This window comes from Dromaius novaehollandiae, chromosome 2, assembly GCF_036370855.1.
Source record: "Dromaius novaehollandiae isolate bDroNov1 chromosome 2, bDroNov1.hap1, whole genome shotgun sequence".
NCBI lineage: Eukaryota > Metazoa > Chordata > Aves > Casuariiformes > Dromaiidae > Dromaius > Dromaius novaehollandiae.
In genome coordinates, this window is record NC_088099.1 from 5,167,526 (window position 1) to 5,183,398 (window position 15,873).

Consider the following 15,873-nt stretch of genomic DNA (forward strand, 5'->3'; position numbering starts at 1 on the left):
TAAGAGCTTTTACTTCTGAGTGATGAAATGTCTGTCTTTTACATTCCATTTATCTTAGAAAACATGAATGCTCTTAGGCATGTGCATAAAAGTAGAGCACTGTTGACCTGTAGTGTAGTCAGTTTTTCATATGTCCTGAGAGGTAGCAGCCCTCAAAAGTTCATTCTCCCAAGCTGGAATGTAAATGCCGCGTATGCCCTCTTGTGTCCGTGGATCAGTATTGCAATACTGAGGAAAGCTCCCATAAATGCAGCAGTAAGGGTGACTTCTGTACCTTCTGTACTGTCTAGTTGCTTGCTGTGTCTTTCCATGGTAGTGCTGGTGTTCTCAAGGGTTAATTTAACACTTAGCTGTAAAAATAATAGCCGAGGTTGATTATAACCTGCAGATTAAGTGGGGTGGTTCAAAAGTAATTCAGTTATGAAAGGTGTGGGGATTGTTTTCCATGAAGTAGCTCTTCTGGTACTCCTAGCAGTGGGTACTTGCATGCAGTATGACCCAAGATCTCACTAGGACACAAAGCAATCTCAGATGGGTGCAATCAGAAAGTAGGAATTGGAAAACTGTATTTCAAAGCTGGTAAAGGATTAATATTAAGTCATGTTAAAGAAAAGTCAGGGCTTCTTTCTTGAATCAGGGCTTCTTTAGTAACCTGGTTATAGTATTAGTTTTATGAGTTTTACCTTTATCTCTGATAAAACCGTATGAAATGTCTTGTTCTTACTGCATCCATTGCAGGTGGTTATTGCATGCAGTGAATATAGCTCTTGCAGGAACTGGATAGTTCTTGGGACAAAATCAATCCAGTGGTACGTGGCAGATCTCCTGGCATAGTTGTACCTCGCGATTAGCTGCCAGTGACATACTCCACCTCATTGCAGCCTGAGGAAAGAACTCCTGAGGTCCCTCAGCAGAGTAGGGTTGCATTAGACAGTGGGAAAGGGGATGTGCTGTTTCTGTGGAAAATGAATGTAACAAAATTCGATGTGAAGTCCTATGGAGGGGAATTGCTACTATACAGAATTTTTCTGCTAGTAACCCCCCTCTTTATAGCTGGAACTGTTGGTTCCTGGAGCCATTTACTGGCACTGGAGTTTCAGGGATAATCATCTCATGATGTCACACCTTGAAAACTACCCTTCTACAGTTGTCTATGCTGCTTGTACTATGTTCCACTGCCCCATAAATCTGTACTAGCTTGCCTTGCCTAGATGTATCTGAGTAATGCACTTTTTGCAGCCAGATATTCCAAGCAGTGGGAAATCTTGTTCCCCAATGCCATATTGTATTAGCAGAATTACTTAACAGCATTAATTAGAATAGTTCTGTTTATTGTTAACCAACAGAAGCCTCTGACTGATTTGGACATTGGGGGAAAAAGAAAAAAAAAACAGTGAACCACAGTCTCATCTTCCCTTATTTTCACCAGAGGGTATATTGAGTCCATCAGAACTCATCTGACAGAGAGGGGCAATGTGAGAGACTGAGGTGGTAAGCATACTGTTTTCTGCTGCTCTGCGCATGGTGGTCCCTGCTTTAGCATGGTGTTGTCCACAGGCTGGAGCTCTTGGGAATGCACCTGCCCCAGCATGGTGTGTCCTCTTTCTCTGAGAGTCCCACAAACAGTTCCAGATGTTTTCTTGAATATATTTGAGCTGAGGTGCTGCACATTTCTCTGATTCAATTAAGTTTTGGCACACAATAGGTTTTTCTGCTGTTGTCACACTTGTGTTAGGGCAGGCTGGAGATGTTTTTGGCTGGCACCTGTTGGTTTGTGACATCTCTTCCACAGGTCACTGTTGTGTTCTGCTGCTACTTACAGCCTAAAACATTAAAAACTCTATCCCTCACCCTGTGAATGACATACTTAAGAGTAGATTGTAGAGATTATCATCATAAATTTGAATTATTTGCCATAACTTAACAAATGATTATAGAAAAAAGTATGTAGGCAAAGAGCAACACCGCTATGGGATGCAGCTTAGGTTGATGAGCCTAACAGCTCTAGGGCTGTGTCCTGAATCAAAGTGGGTGGTGAACAGTGTCCATTAATTGCAGCATGGGCCTTTCACCAAAGCGCAGAGTTGGTAGGGCCTCCCTCCTTAGGGATTTCAACTGCTGCAGGGTGAGAGATGCCCTCTCCCCTCCCAGTGCAAGCACCCACAGGGCTGGCCGGTAGCTTGTCACCTAATGGAGTTCAGGGTGTATGGTTTTCCACAGGACTGCTCTGATGGGCTCCAGGGTCTGTGTTAACTAACCACACAGCTTATTGGAGGTGAGTTTCCCAAACCTTGAGGCTGCTTTTTCCCAAGCTTTTCACAGGGCTTTTTGTTGCATTGAGTGCCACTATCTGCTAAGGTGTGATGCTATGGAAGCATAGGACTGCCCGGCAGCCTCACCCAGCTAGTCCAATAAATTTGATTATCCCAATCTGCTGCCAGACTAGCGGCAGAGCCCTGCTAGTACAGCAAAGCCAGTTTGGCCAGCAGAATGCTGTGTAGCCTGGAAATTGGGGCAGCAGCTTCTGGTGGTTTGACTGAGCTCTGACCTTGCCCCTGTGCACACAACTCTTTACATCTGAAGCCATCAGCTGCATCCTACCTGCTTGTTTCCTTGCACCTCCACAGCCACTGCATGGGGTTTCTTGAGGCCATTAGCTGCAAGTTTCCCACATATTCGTAATCTCACTCTGAGTAAAGGACTACTGAGTGGTCACATTATGGGGAACGACACTCTTGTCTGCCTAGTTCTGTTAGTTACAATAGCTGGAGCAGATTGATAGACTTCTGTTTTTAAGTATTCCTCAAACTCCCAGATATCACCATCCCAGTTTTCGGGATTCCAGTCAGTGACAATCACTGCAGACGCTTTGAGCTCACTGACTGTTCACATGGCAGCTTGAGTGATGTGGGGCGTATGCCTAATTTGGCCAAGTCAGCACTAGCAGCTGCTGAATTTATGTGGGTTAGCAACTTTCTTCTAATTAGGGGTCAAAGAAAGATGTTATCAATGTGAGTGACGGTCCCAACAATCCAGCAAATGTGAGGTCTGGAAAGGGTCCTTGAAATGTTCTTTGAACACTGTGGTGTCTGCAAATACCATTATTTTCCAGATTGAGTAATGCAAATGAGTAAGATAAATCTGGCTTTCAGAAGACACTTGCAGTTAGGTGTTGATGTTAGTTGTTTTTTTGTCTTGATAGAGAATTTGAAATAAAATAATCTAGTATGAATGCAAAGAAATTGAAACAAGTTACGTGTGTTCATTACTTGCATTGCAGTTTGTTGACTGCCCTTGTTGCTCCTCACTGTATACTGTAGAGAACATAATTGCACTTAAGCATAATGTTTTGTATGCTATTTTACAATGACCTTTATGCATCTAGTTAATGTTCCTGTCTGTTGTGAAAAATGCAGAGAATTTCATTACATGTTAAAGGAGAAAGTGGAATGCATAAAGAATGTTCTAAATGTGAAATACATAAAATTTTCCACCTTGCTTTTTGCGAACAAAACAAGATTTTGTGATAATGAAGCTAATACTGCATTTTTAAAAATAAGCGCTTATAAGGGTTTTGAAGAGTGACTGATTTGTACAGGAAAGGACTTGATTGGTATTTGTGGTGCTGAACAAGAAATCTGGCTGAGCTCTTTGTTGCCAAAAGCATTTTTTCAGGTTCAGTGTAGTCTCTGTGACATCTGCTGGAAGGCCAGTGGGGCAGGAGGCAACCAATCTGTGATTCTGTGAATCCAGATTTCTGGAGATATCAAGGATAAATTCTTGATACAGGTACCAGTAGGCCAACCAGGACACATGTGCAACTGGATGTGGTTTTCACTAACAAGGAAGGTATGGTTGTGGATGTGACAATCAGTGACAGCCTTGGCAGTACTGACCTTGAAATAGTACAGTTCAGGATCTGAGGGGTAATGAGAAAGGCAAGCAGCAGAATAGGGACCCTGGCTTTAAGGATAGCAAACTTCACCTTATTCAGGAGTTTAGTGGGTGGGATCCCAGGGGTAGGCAGCTCTGAAGAGTAAAGGAGCTCAGGGAAACTGGCAAGTCTTTAAGAACGTCCTTCAGCACAAGCTGGTACGGCTGCCCATACTTATGACCAGGATGCCAATTCAGAGCTTGGGGTCAGCTGTCCCCGTGTTGAGTCCCCCACAAAAACTAGTCTGTGATTCAGAGACATCCTTCAGATGTTTAAAGAGGCCTTTGTTCACTTTCTTACCCTGTTTGGGTGATCTGTAATGTAATCCAATGATGATGTTATGCTTACTGGCCTCTTCTCTGATCGTGACCCACAAGATCTCAACCAGCCAGCTGTCCATCCTATACATGTCCCATACATCTGAGCTGCTTCTTCCCATAGAGGGCAATCCCATGCCAGATACATCTTCCTTAACCGTCTTTCCTGGAGAGTTTGTGTCTGTCCATTACAGAGCTCTAGTTATGAGAATTGTCCCACCAAGTCTGTTACTCCAAAGATACGTCACTTCTGTTGCTACACATGGAGCTCTAGTTCCTCCTGTTCATTTCCCATGCTGTGTGCATTTCTGTGTGTACACTGGAGGTGGGCCTCCTTTTGTCTGGTTTTGTCATTCCTGTGATCTCTCTTGTTCCTTTCACCCTGCACCCTTTTCTTTCTACTCTTGTGTACTGGTTCCTCACTTAACTGTGGGTTTTAATCTCCCAGCCCCAATATAGATGAAACCTCTTCTCACCAGGTAAGCCAGCCCACCCTGCGTGACTTTTTCAGATGAATCTTATCTCTCTGCAGAAGTCCTCGATCCTCAAAGAGGGTCCTGTGGTCATAGAAGTCAAAGCTCTGTCTATGACAACAGCTGTGCAACCATATGTTGACCCACAGGATCTTTCTGCTTCCCCTCCAAATCTTTCCCCTTCACCACCAAAATGGAGGAGAAGCACCAAGCACCGCCTGGGTCCCCATGCCTGCCACCCTCACTCTCATGGGGGTGTAGTCACTCCTGACACACTCAGGGTACACCTTGGCAGTATCATCATTGCCCATATGAATGAAAAAATGTCCAAGAGCTGGTTGTACCTTGGCAGTCCCTCCTTAGCATCCTAGATCCAAGCCCCTGGGAAGCAGCAAACCTCTCTGGCCCAGAAGGCAGTTCTCTGTCTTGTCATCTGGCTTTGGGGTTCTCATCATAGAGGTGGCTGACCCCAAGGTAGGGGCTCTGAACTGGAGCCCTGGCCATAATATTAGGGGCAGCTGTACCAGCTTGCACTGGAGGACTGGTTTTGATTCTGAACCACTGAAATGTCCTTAGGAACAGGATGAAACTGGCCTTTGAGCCTTCATGGAACATCTTGATTTTTTTTTCCTTTTTCTGTCTCAATCCAGGTTCACTGTCATGGCAAAAGTGAAGTGTCTGGACCTCTTCCTGCTGAGGATAATCACTCTGTCCCTGGATCTTATCCTTCTTGATTTTGCCAGGCTATGTCTAAATGGCCCTGGTGTGGGCATGTAAACCTGTGTGGGACTACCAGGTTTTTGTGTGCGTTCTCCATCGTTCAAAGCCTTTAGAAGAGGGGTGTGCTGACAGTTCAGGTGTACTTGGGCAGGCTCACATAGGTTTTCTGGGTGGGGTAGTAGCAGACTTGACCAGATTTTGTGGTGAACCGGTTTTCTTTTGGCTTAAAAAAAAAAAAAAAAGTATTGTATGTAACTATAATTTTACCCTGCAATTTAAATCTCCTTTCTTTGTGTTGCCTAGTATAATGGATTGATTTTTGCATGTCTACGTTCTGTAGATATAATTTTCTCTTCTTTATGATTCATTTTGTTATTCACATGAATAATTGCTTTTCCTTTTTCTCCACGTTTTTTCCAAGCTAAATTATTTCATGCAGCAGTACTTGAAATGCTACATTTTAAGCATTAAATTAACCTTGGGTGTGAGACATAGATCATCAGCATTGTGCTAAGAAAGGATTTCTATTAAATAATTGACAGATTCTTTTAAAGCAGTACTTAAGCTGTTCAAGACTATGACACCCAGTTCAATTTATAGAATTTGGATTTTGAGCAAAATGATGCATTTAGCTTGAGCATGGCTCATTATTGCAGATATTTATTAAAAATCATTTCGGTGCTGTAATTGTACATTCTATTTAAAAGTGTAGTGTATTTTGCATTTGTATACTATTTTAGAGTTGCCTTTAACAAGAATATAGGAAATTACAGCCAATAAGTTGGAAAAGAATTAAAATACATAGTAGGAAATGGTATTGCACAAGGAAACTGGAAGGGTTGTTGCTTCTGAAGTGTGCTCAAAGTGAAAGACACTAGATACATACTCGCACCGAAATAAAGCGCCTTGGATAAAGTTTGTTGGTATTCTGAAGTAGCTTAGTAGTGGAAGCAGATCTGTGCAGCAGTGCAGTTGGTGTTGATCATCTGATGTCCATTTTGTGTTCTCAGAGGGTTATTGTAAAAGTCTAAGTCTGGATCTAAATCTCACTTATCCCTACCAAACATATGGTTTGGGCTGTTTTATGTTGCTGGCCATGAGTGCCCTGCCCAAAGTGTGCCCCATGCTAGGACTCCAGCCCTGTTCCTATTCCTGACCCTGCCACTGAAGAGAGGACTACTAGTGATGACATCAAGATATTTCCTGAGCTTTAACAGCCACTTTCAAGCTCAGACTATCTTCCTTGATGCATTACTTCATGTTTATCTATATCAAAATTCATCTGCCATTTTTTGGTTTCTGTGTTGTGAGATTCTTGGAGTTCCTTGTCACTGATTTGCCATTTCTCTGCCTATAAAAGCTAAGTGTCATCTGCAAACTTGGAGATGGCTCAGTGTACTCTCTTCTCCAAGTCACAAGTGAAGATGTTGAATAACACTATTTCCAGCATTGATCCCCAAGCAACCCTACTTTAATTCCTCCCTGTTTTGAAAAATGACTATTAAGCTGTCTTTGCTGGTTAAAAAACAGGAAATATTCAGCCCCAGAACAGGACCTTTTTTCCAACCTTGAAGCAACATAGTTATTTCAAAATACAAATTCATCACTTCCACTGGATTCGCTTTATTCAGATGCTGATCGATACCCTCACGTAAGTCCATCAGCCTAGTGAGGCTGGATTTCCCTTTACAAAAGCAATGCTAATTCTTTCCAAACAGACCATATTTGTGCACATGTTCAGTAATTTTATTCTTGATTATGGGCTGTCACCTTGCCAAAGAACTTGCTCGCAAGCCCATAATTCACACATACCTTCCGGAGCCCTTCTTGTAGATGGGAGCTATGTTAGCAGCACTGCAGGCCTCTGGCACAGCAGCTGCTTGTAAAGGTGGATAGCACATCTTTGCCAGCAGTTCTGCAGTTTCACATTTGAAAGAATGCTACTCAGTCCTGGTGTCTTACTAATTTATTTATTTGATCTGATATTTCTTGTGTATTGAAATTGAACCATTATAAAGAATGTTGTGTGTGTGGGAATATTCCCAAGGACTTCATTAGCAGAGACCAGTGCAAAGAATTCACGGCGTGGTTTTGCTGTGGCCTTGTTTCTGAGTGCCTCTTTACACCTCCTTCATCAAGCAACCTTGTTAATTCCGTAGCTAGTTTGCTGCTTTCAGTGTTTTCAGAGGACTTTTTACTGTGAACTTGAGCATCCATTTTAAAGGGCTGCTCAAATTAATTTCTACCCTCTTAATTTCTTGTTTACATTTGGCCTGTCATGTAGTGTGGCTTTTCCATTCTCTGCATGTGGGCAAGCTTTCCATTTCTTTAAATTCTGACCTTTTCTTTCTGACAGCCTCCTTAAGTCCCTATTGAACCAAGCAGGAATTAATTGGGTTGTTCTTTTTTCCCGTTTTTCCTTTTGGTACATGTTTTACTTGGGCTTCAAATTCATTATTCCATGTAGCCATTAGGTTTTCTGCAGGCTTCTTGGGCTGTTCTTTTCAATATATATATATTTTTAATAGCCTTATTTTTACATTGTTCCCTTCACAATTTTTATCTAGCTCTTTTCTTCAATCACCCGCTCTTTTCTCTAGCAGCCTAATAATTGTGTTGTGATCACTACTAAGGAAGAGCTCTCCCAGTGATGCCACTTGAACTGGTTCCTGAGCACCACTTGAGACTAAATCCAAAATAGCATCTTTCACGTGAGTTCTAGTACAGAATTTTCTAGGAGTTTTGTCTCTGCATCTCATCCTGATGAATCACTCATCTTGTCTATGTGTATTATTACTACCAGTCCAAAATTTGCAGTTTCTGTACTCGGCATTTCCTGATCAGTGTCATTGTCGAGGTGGGGATCAAGAATTCTGCCATGCTTCTCTTTTGCTATAACATCTCATGCTGTTACACTGTAGGTTTACATAATCCTTCAAAAAGAGTGGAACTCTGCCACCTATACATGTGGCTCTGTGTATACAAGCTGTATCCCCATGATTATCCTGCTTTTCACTGTGTCTTTGGAATATCTGTTAATATTGGGGTGGTTGTTAGATGTCAAGCATTTCAGTTCCCCCCTGCCCTTTACGTTTTAGGTCTCTAGGTTCAGGGGTTTGACCAGAGCACACAACACAGTGCCAACTGTGACCTCAGGAAAGGGGACCTGGTGATCCAGGCAACCTGAGAGCAACCCCATCCTTCCTCAGGAGCTCCGTTCAGGTCAAGGCCTTTGCCATTTATGTGGCATGTCCTGCATTTCTGGGCGATGCCTCTGGCCTGCCTGCTATGTTAACTGGTTAGTCCCTGTTTGCTCACCTGGCCACTGCATATATATATATATATGTATGTGTATATAGGTGTCAAGTAAGAGGTCTGACAGGAGCCTGCTCCATCATCTCCTTGTAGACAAGTGAATATCTGTCACTTAAAGAGGACGTGTGATCTAAGATGATGCTTGTGTTTAGCAAAGCTATCTGCATTTAAGTGTTAGATAAAAATAACTGAAAGAGTAAAACAATAAGAGTAAGAAATTTTGGAAATTCCTTGGAAAATCCTTTACAAGGATGAGAGATTAAATTCTGATGCTTAAAAGCTGTTGCACTGTTTTTTTTCTGCTCAGGGCAACTGCTATAAGTCAGTGCTGCAAAAATTACACTATCAAAAATGATGCGTGAAGATTACACTCTTCAGAAAAAACATCCTGAAATACCAGCCTAGGGACACTTTGCTATCAAGGTAGCTTTTTGTTATTTCATTGCCTGAAACCAGGAGAATCTGCCTCATCCACAGATAGACTCTGTTTATAGTATATGAATTGTTTAAAGAAGTATATTAAATCACAAGATCTGTTTTAACAACTGTCTTGTTGCAAATTGTTTGGATTACTCGAAAGCTGTTGGGCTAACATCTTAAAAACTTTCTGATGTGGGATGGAAAAGCTTTTTCATTTTGTAAAAAAAGAGAAGTAATACTATGCTCTTTTCCAGCGTTCTGGACTGCTCGTAAGTTCCAGGTGGACTTAGGAACACAAAGTATAGGGCTACAAAAAACCTTTGTTTCTATATTCCGTGGTAGCCTTGGCTGTTTCCCTAGAGGTCTGTGCAGTTTTGCATATTTCAGTGTTAGAAACATGAAAAGAGCCAATATCCACAGAGATGCCAGATGCAGTTTGAAATACAATAATGTAAATCTTTCTATAACTGCTAAAGAGTGAGGTATGGGGTTGTTTCAGTCTGGAACTTTATCCATTTTTTTTGTCTTGCCTCTCTGAAAGGAGTATTAGTTTAACAGGAACCTCAGCTTTCTGTTGTAGAAAAGGTATGAAACATAGGTAAGAATTATATTTCATAGAAACATACTAATTAAAGCAAACAATATGTACTCTTCTACCACTGAGTTTTATAATTGCATCTAAAGCCCTTGAGACTAGGCAGCTATGTAATTTTTAATATCATGTAATGTTTTGTGTAGGAATGTGATGGATGTCTTGTACTTCGTCAGCCCTATTGTTGACAGACTGCTGGATATCTTGAAGCATAATTCACTGTCAACTATCTGTGTGTGTAATTGCATATGTACCCTCTGGGTACAATGCAGCTATTTGCTTCCTAATACCAGTTTGTCATGCTCCTATGAATATTGCATTTTAAATAGTTAAGAACTAATTTAGTTGAGCTCGCTGGGACTATTTGCTAATGCAAGGTGTTAAGCAGCAGGAGTCAGATACAGTAATCTTACCTTAATGTCTGGAAAATAACTGAAAACAAATGCTCTTCATTAGCATGTTGGAAATATGCAAGCAATACAACTTAACAGCAGGGTGGTACTTGTAGTATTCATGCCGCTTCTGATAACACTAGGCTTTGTTGTTCATTCTCTGTACAGCTCTCACCTGGTAGCTTGATAGCCTATTTTTCTTGTTTTCTCCTCTTTTTATTTCATCACATCTTACTGGATAACTGTCCTGATGTCTGATGAGACTCATACAGAACATCATTGTTTTCCTACAATTTATAAAGCAGGAGGAGAGAGAGAGAGAGAGAGAGTGCAGGGGCCATGGATGGATGCACTTCACATCAGCTGACCGCGCTTCACCGCAGTTTATTTTAGATTACTGTATTTCAGCCAAATGTTTTTTTTCCTTTTTTGATATGCATTCTTTGTTTGCTGGAGCAATTGTGTGGGCATAGAAGTACCCATAAGCCCATACTACCATGGAAACATGCTCCATTGGCTTGATACTGTGACAATTTAGATGGTTTGTTTAGGATCCTGAGAGCTTGGAGCTCTTGCAATGCGTTTGTGAGCTCCCTTTATAAAGTGCATTACATTAAAGTATTGCCCATTTTTCTTGGCTATGTGAACAACACATGTAAAGGTAGTAATTCATCTGATCCACATGTGGGTATATTCATCTAGGGTGCTGCTGCATTCTCAGTAAGTGCATCTTTCCTGCCACTTAGAAAGCTTCACTGTACTCTCTCTACCTTTCATAGGAACTGTTGCATTTCCCTGCACAGAAAGACTTTGGTAATGACCATTTGTCCCTTGCTGAGTCTGTCTACCACCACCCCAAAACTCAGACCTCCTGAACAGGGCTTTTCTTTGTGGCCAAAAGGAGCAGGCATCTCCTTTCTTTTAGCAGTTCATGCAGTGCTGAAAGCAGAATTGCTATTACCTGTTTTTTTGGGCAGGAATTAATGGGCCACTGTGACCAAAGTGTCATTCTGACTTCAAATCACTCCAGTCCAGAGAGGGCACCAAGTGTGCTGAACAAAGGACTAAGTCTCCAGACCTAGCAGGTGAGTACCCACACTCCGTCCTAAACTCACTTCCTTTCCCTGGCTGGACAGCCAACACCAGGACTGATTCAGAACAAAGTGTTCTACCTCGCCCCTTCATGGGAAATGGGTCTTTGCTGGAGGCTGAGGATAGTGGATGTCTCAGACCCCACTCCCTCAGTTGAGGAGTTCCTTCTCTTCAGGATCCATCACCAGGTGAAGTTAGCTAATGGTAGCCAACTGTGCTGTTGCTGTTTGTGCTGGATGAGTTGCATCCCCACTGTGTTGTAGTGAGATTGTAGAAAATTAAACTTGGAATGAAATGCCAATGCCTATGCAGAGCAGAGCTAGCTGCAAAATCAGATCAGATAGTTCAGGGCATGTCCAGTTTAGTCTTGAAAATCTCCAAGGATGGAGATTTCCCAAAGCTCTCTGGGCTCCTGCTCCAGTGCTTAGCCACTTTCATGGTGTAGAATTTTTTACTCTTGATGGAGGTTTCCCTTGCTGCAGCTTAAGACTGTTGCCTTCTGTCCTGCTCTGTCAAAGAATGTGGGTCCTCTTGTCTATAACCACGTATTAGGTGGTGAAAAATGGCAGTCTGATCTTTCTGCTTTCTAGGCTGAACAAACTCAGGTCCCTCATCTTCTTCTTGTATGCCATATGCTCCAACCCGTTAATCATCTTAGTTGTACTGTGCTGGACTCGGTCTACTTTCCTGACATCTCTCATGTAATTGTGCTTCCTAACTGGACACAGCTCTCCAGATGAGGCCTCACAAGTGCTGAGTGGAAGAGGATAATTGTTTCCTTCAATGTGCTGGCTTTGCCTTTGCTAACGCAGCAAGCTTGATGCTGGCCCATGCTATCCTTGGACATATCGTTAAGTCTTCAAGTTAGGTGCACAAAAGCCTGAGACAGGAAGATGTATTTACGGGGTCCGTAGCTAATGGCATACATCAAATCTAACTTTAAAAATTGAGCTTTTGGAGAAAAAATTAAACAAGGGAAAACTCTCCCCAGTATCCATCTGGGAAGAGAAGCAATGGAGGTTTCCCCAGACCTGTGTCCTCTTCTAGGTGTCCTCTGCATGCAGCAGGTGTTGCTTTAAATGTTTTTTTCACATAACTTTACAGTTGCCTGAAGAGCTACTGATAGAGAAAAGTGGCTTTCTCTCGTTATGTTAACAGTGCCGACTGGAGCGTGCTTTGATCTGGTGTAGACGCTGCATGCGCTAATTGGCTGTTAAGCTTTGTGCATGTGTTGGGTAATGCTTATTGGTTATTTAATTGACTATTAATTGCTAGCAGTATTTACTAAGTTTTTTTTTTTTAACCCCTCCTTATGGAACTGAAAGCTACAAAGTGAGGGGTAGAAAAGGAAGGGGGATAAAAGGATACCAGTAAGTGGCAATCGTTTCCTGCCAGCAACCTGACCTAACATCTGTAACAACATTGTATAGCAATTTCTGAATTCACTGGTATAAGGACCTGAGGATAGGAGCACTTTGGATGCAAGGGTTAAAACACCCTAACAGCAGCCTTTAGTAGGCAAGTGGAAGGTTACAAAGTTTTGTTAAAGTCAAGGTAAACATCATCCGCTGAATTAGTTACTTTACCATAGAAGGCAATTACGTGGATTAGGCATAAGTTGCTGTTAGTAACTGTGAGTTGGCTCTTCCCAGTAAACTCTTGTCCTTCACCCATGAGGACTTAGTTCCCACAGAGATGATGAGGAACCGCAGTGAGGATGACAATCTTGTAACTCCCAAGAATCACCTTTCTGCCTTTTTTTGAAGGTGGATGAAGATGGTAGAACTTGCCTTTTTGCAGTCATTGGAAACTTGCCAACATGGTACAACTTGTCAGAGATGATAGGCAGTGGCCTCACAGTGATATTGGCTAGCTCCTTCAGAATTTGTGGATTCATCTTGTCTGGTCCTATTGGTAGTATAATTCTAGTTGGGGGATGACCGTTTCCGTTTTTCAAAAGTTACTTGTGCTCTGGGTGTCCACTGAAAGTGAGCCTGCTTCTGAGTGGTTGCTGCTATAGGGGCCATAATACCAGGAAATCCATTTATGAATTGCTGGCAGAAGTTGGCCAAGAACCTTTGCACTGTGCATGCTAGAAGGAGGCTTTGAACCTGTGATGGCATCAGCCTTCTTGGGCCATAGACAAGGCATTGGGGCCCCTCAGGTACCCCAGGAGCCACACCCTCTGCTGGTGGAAGGAGCACTTCTAAAGTTTGGCATAGAGTTGATGGTGCTGTAAGTGACGCAGGACCTCCTGGCTATGGTCTGTGTGCGTCTCTCGAGTGGTGGAGATCATCAAGATGTCATCTAGCTACGCTGCTACGTAACTATTGTGCAGGTCCCTCAGAACATCATTTACAAAATGTTGCAAGGTCACTGGAGCTTTGCAAGGGTAGAACAGCATTAAAAAATACTTGTAGAGGCCACATCTGATGTAAAAAACAGTTTTCCACTCATCTCCCTGCCAGATTTGCAGACTCCTACCAACCTGTGGATCCCTCACAAGTTCAGCTTTATGAACCAGTGAGCCTACTGCAGGTGTTCACAGAGCTCTGGGATGAGAGGCAGGGGGTGCCAGTTCCTGATCATGATGTCATTCAGACCCTTGTCATCTGTGTAGACCCCACCTCTTTTTTTACAAAAACATACAGGGTCCCACACAGGGGAGGTGGGGTAATAGGCTTGGTGACAGTAACAGCTTACATTGACAGTCCAGTGGTGGCTAGACAAATATGAGGGGATGAGTCAGGTCTGAGGCTGAGACGGGAAGTGCAGCCAACAGGTTGGGTCAGGTCTAGGCACAGATCTGCCTATGACATAGCTCAGGCAAGGGCTGAAGGCCCAGGCTTGAGCTTAAATGGAGCTTCTGGGTCCCTAGGCAGAGTGCTGGTGGAGGCCTCAGGTGAAGCTGGTCAGGGCAAATAAGGTCTATTTGTGCACTTAGGAGCCTAATGACTTGCATTAAAATATTTTCCTTATTGTACTCTAGAAATCACCTTGATCACTGGTGGCCTGTCACGTTGCCCTGCCAGCAAATTGCAGAGGGGTTAAAATTCCCCATGACACCTGGGGTCTGCAGCTGCTTGGCTTTCTGAGATTATCCCTTGATCCCTCTGGTTTCCCATGTAACAAACATGGGAGGAACAACCTCTCCAGATCACCCCGATATCTCCCTTTTTCTGCCTTTGGCTCCTCCCATAAACATCCCAAAATAAGTCTTACACAATCCTCAAATGCTCTTTCCCTGCATCCCACAGTGTCCCATTCGCCCAGGCAGTGATCCCTCAGTCCGAAAGGTGCTCCGGCGAGCCACCCCCGTTGGCTCACCTTGCTGGGTCTCACACCTGGACCATGGGGCTGATGCTGCTCTGGGACAGCCCCAGAGCAGCCAGACAGGGTGTCTGTTCCTCTGAGCAGGTAATTTGTGTCCTGCCCTCCACTGTGCCCCTGTGCTCCTCTGTGCTTGTGGCGATGAGCTTTTTGTCAAAAACCTAACAAGTGGTATGTGTCATTTTTTTCTATGATGTTCTGCATCAGAAAGCTTCAGAGAGGAAGTTCTTTTCTCCTTCTGAATTATCTCCAGTAATAGCAATGTGAGCACGTGGAAAAGCAAAAGCATGTTTTGTCATTTAAATGATCATTGGAACTATTGTCAGAAAAATAATTAACTCAAGACTGGTACTAAACAGCGGTATGCTTTGGCACACGGCCTAAGAAAGAAACAAAATGCAGTAATCTCAGAATACAATTACAGAAACAAAATACATGCTCTGACTGTAATGTCACTTTTCAGAACTTCCTTTTTTGTATTTTTCCCTCTTCTAATAGTTTTTCCTCAGATACAGCATGTGCTTAATGCAATGAATTGAAAGAATACAGATGTTTCATTTTACTGCACATAGCATTATCAAGAAAATAAATTGTTGCCTTGACTTTTTTTTTTCTTTTTTTTTTTTTTTTTTTTTTTGCTTCAGGAAGGGTTTTTGAGGAAGAGGTGATGAGAAAGAGGGACAACTAAAAAGCCCTGCCTTAGCAGCCTTTCAGAAACCCTTAAATCTATGAAGAATAAATGAGAAGTGCTGTCCTTCCTTAAATTTCACCTGCATATTCCTTAGTCCATCTCTGGCTTTTCCTTCTCCTGTGTGTTTGCTGTGGGTTTTGGCTTCAGGTGTGAACTGCTTACCACCATCTGACACAAGCACTGACAAATCTTTGCTATTCTGCTGTGTAGTATTTGCTGTCTTTAATCTTTGTTACTCTGCTGCTTTTATACACAGTTATGCTGGCAGATCCAACGTCAACCAGTTACTTCCTTTTGTCATCCCGTTGTCCCTTTCAGGGAAAACAAATAATATAAATAGCTGCGTATCTTCAGAGTACAGTTCCATCTCAGGGCAATTTCAGTGGTTTCTGTGCAGGCAGTCATTGGAGAACAATACACTGCATGGTGCAAAACTCTTTTCTTCCCCTGAAATGTGCACCTAGCTTCTACCTATTCAGAAGTTCAGCTGCCATGGGCAACACACTTACTGTTTCTTCCTCAGCACAGGGCAAGCTGCAGAAGGTTTCCCATCTGTCCTTGAGAAGCATCTCCTGTCATAGTTTTCAAAGGTGAGAT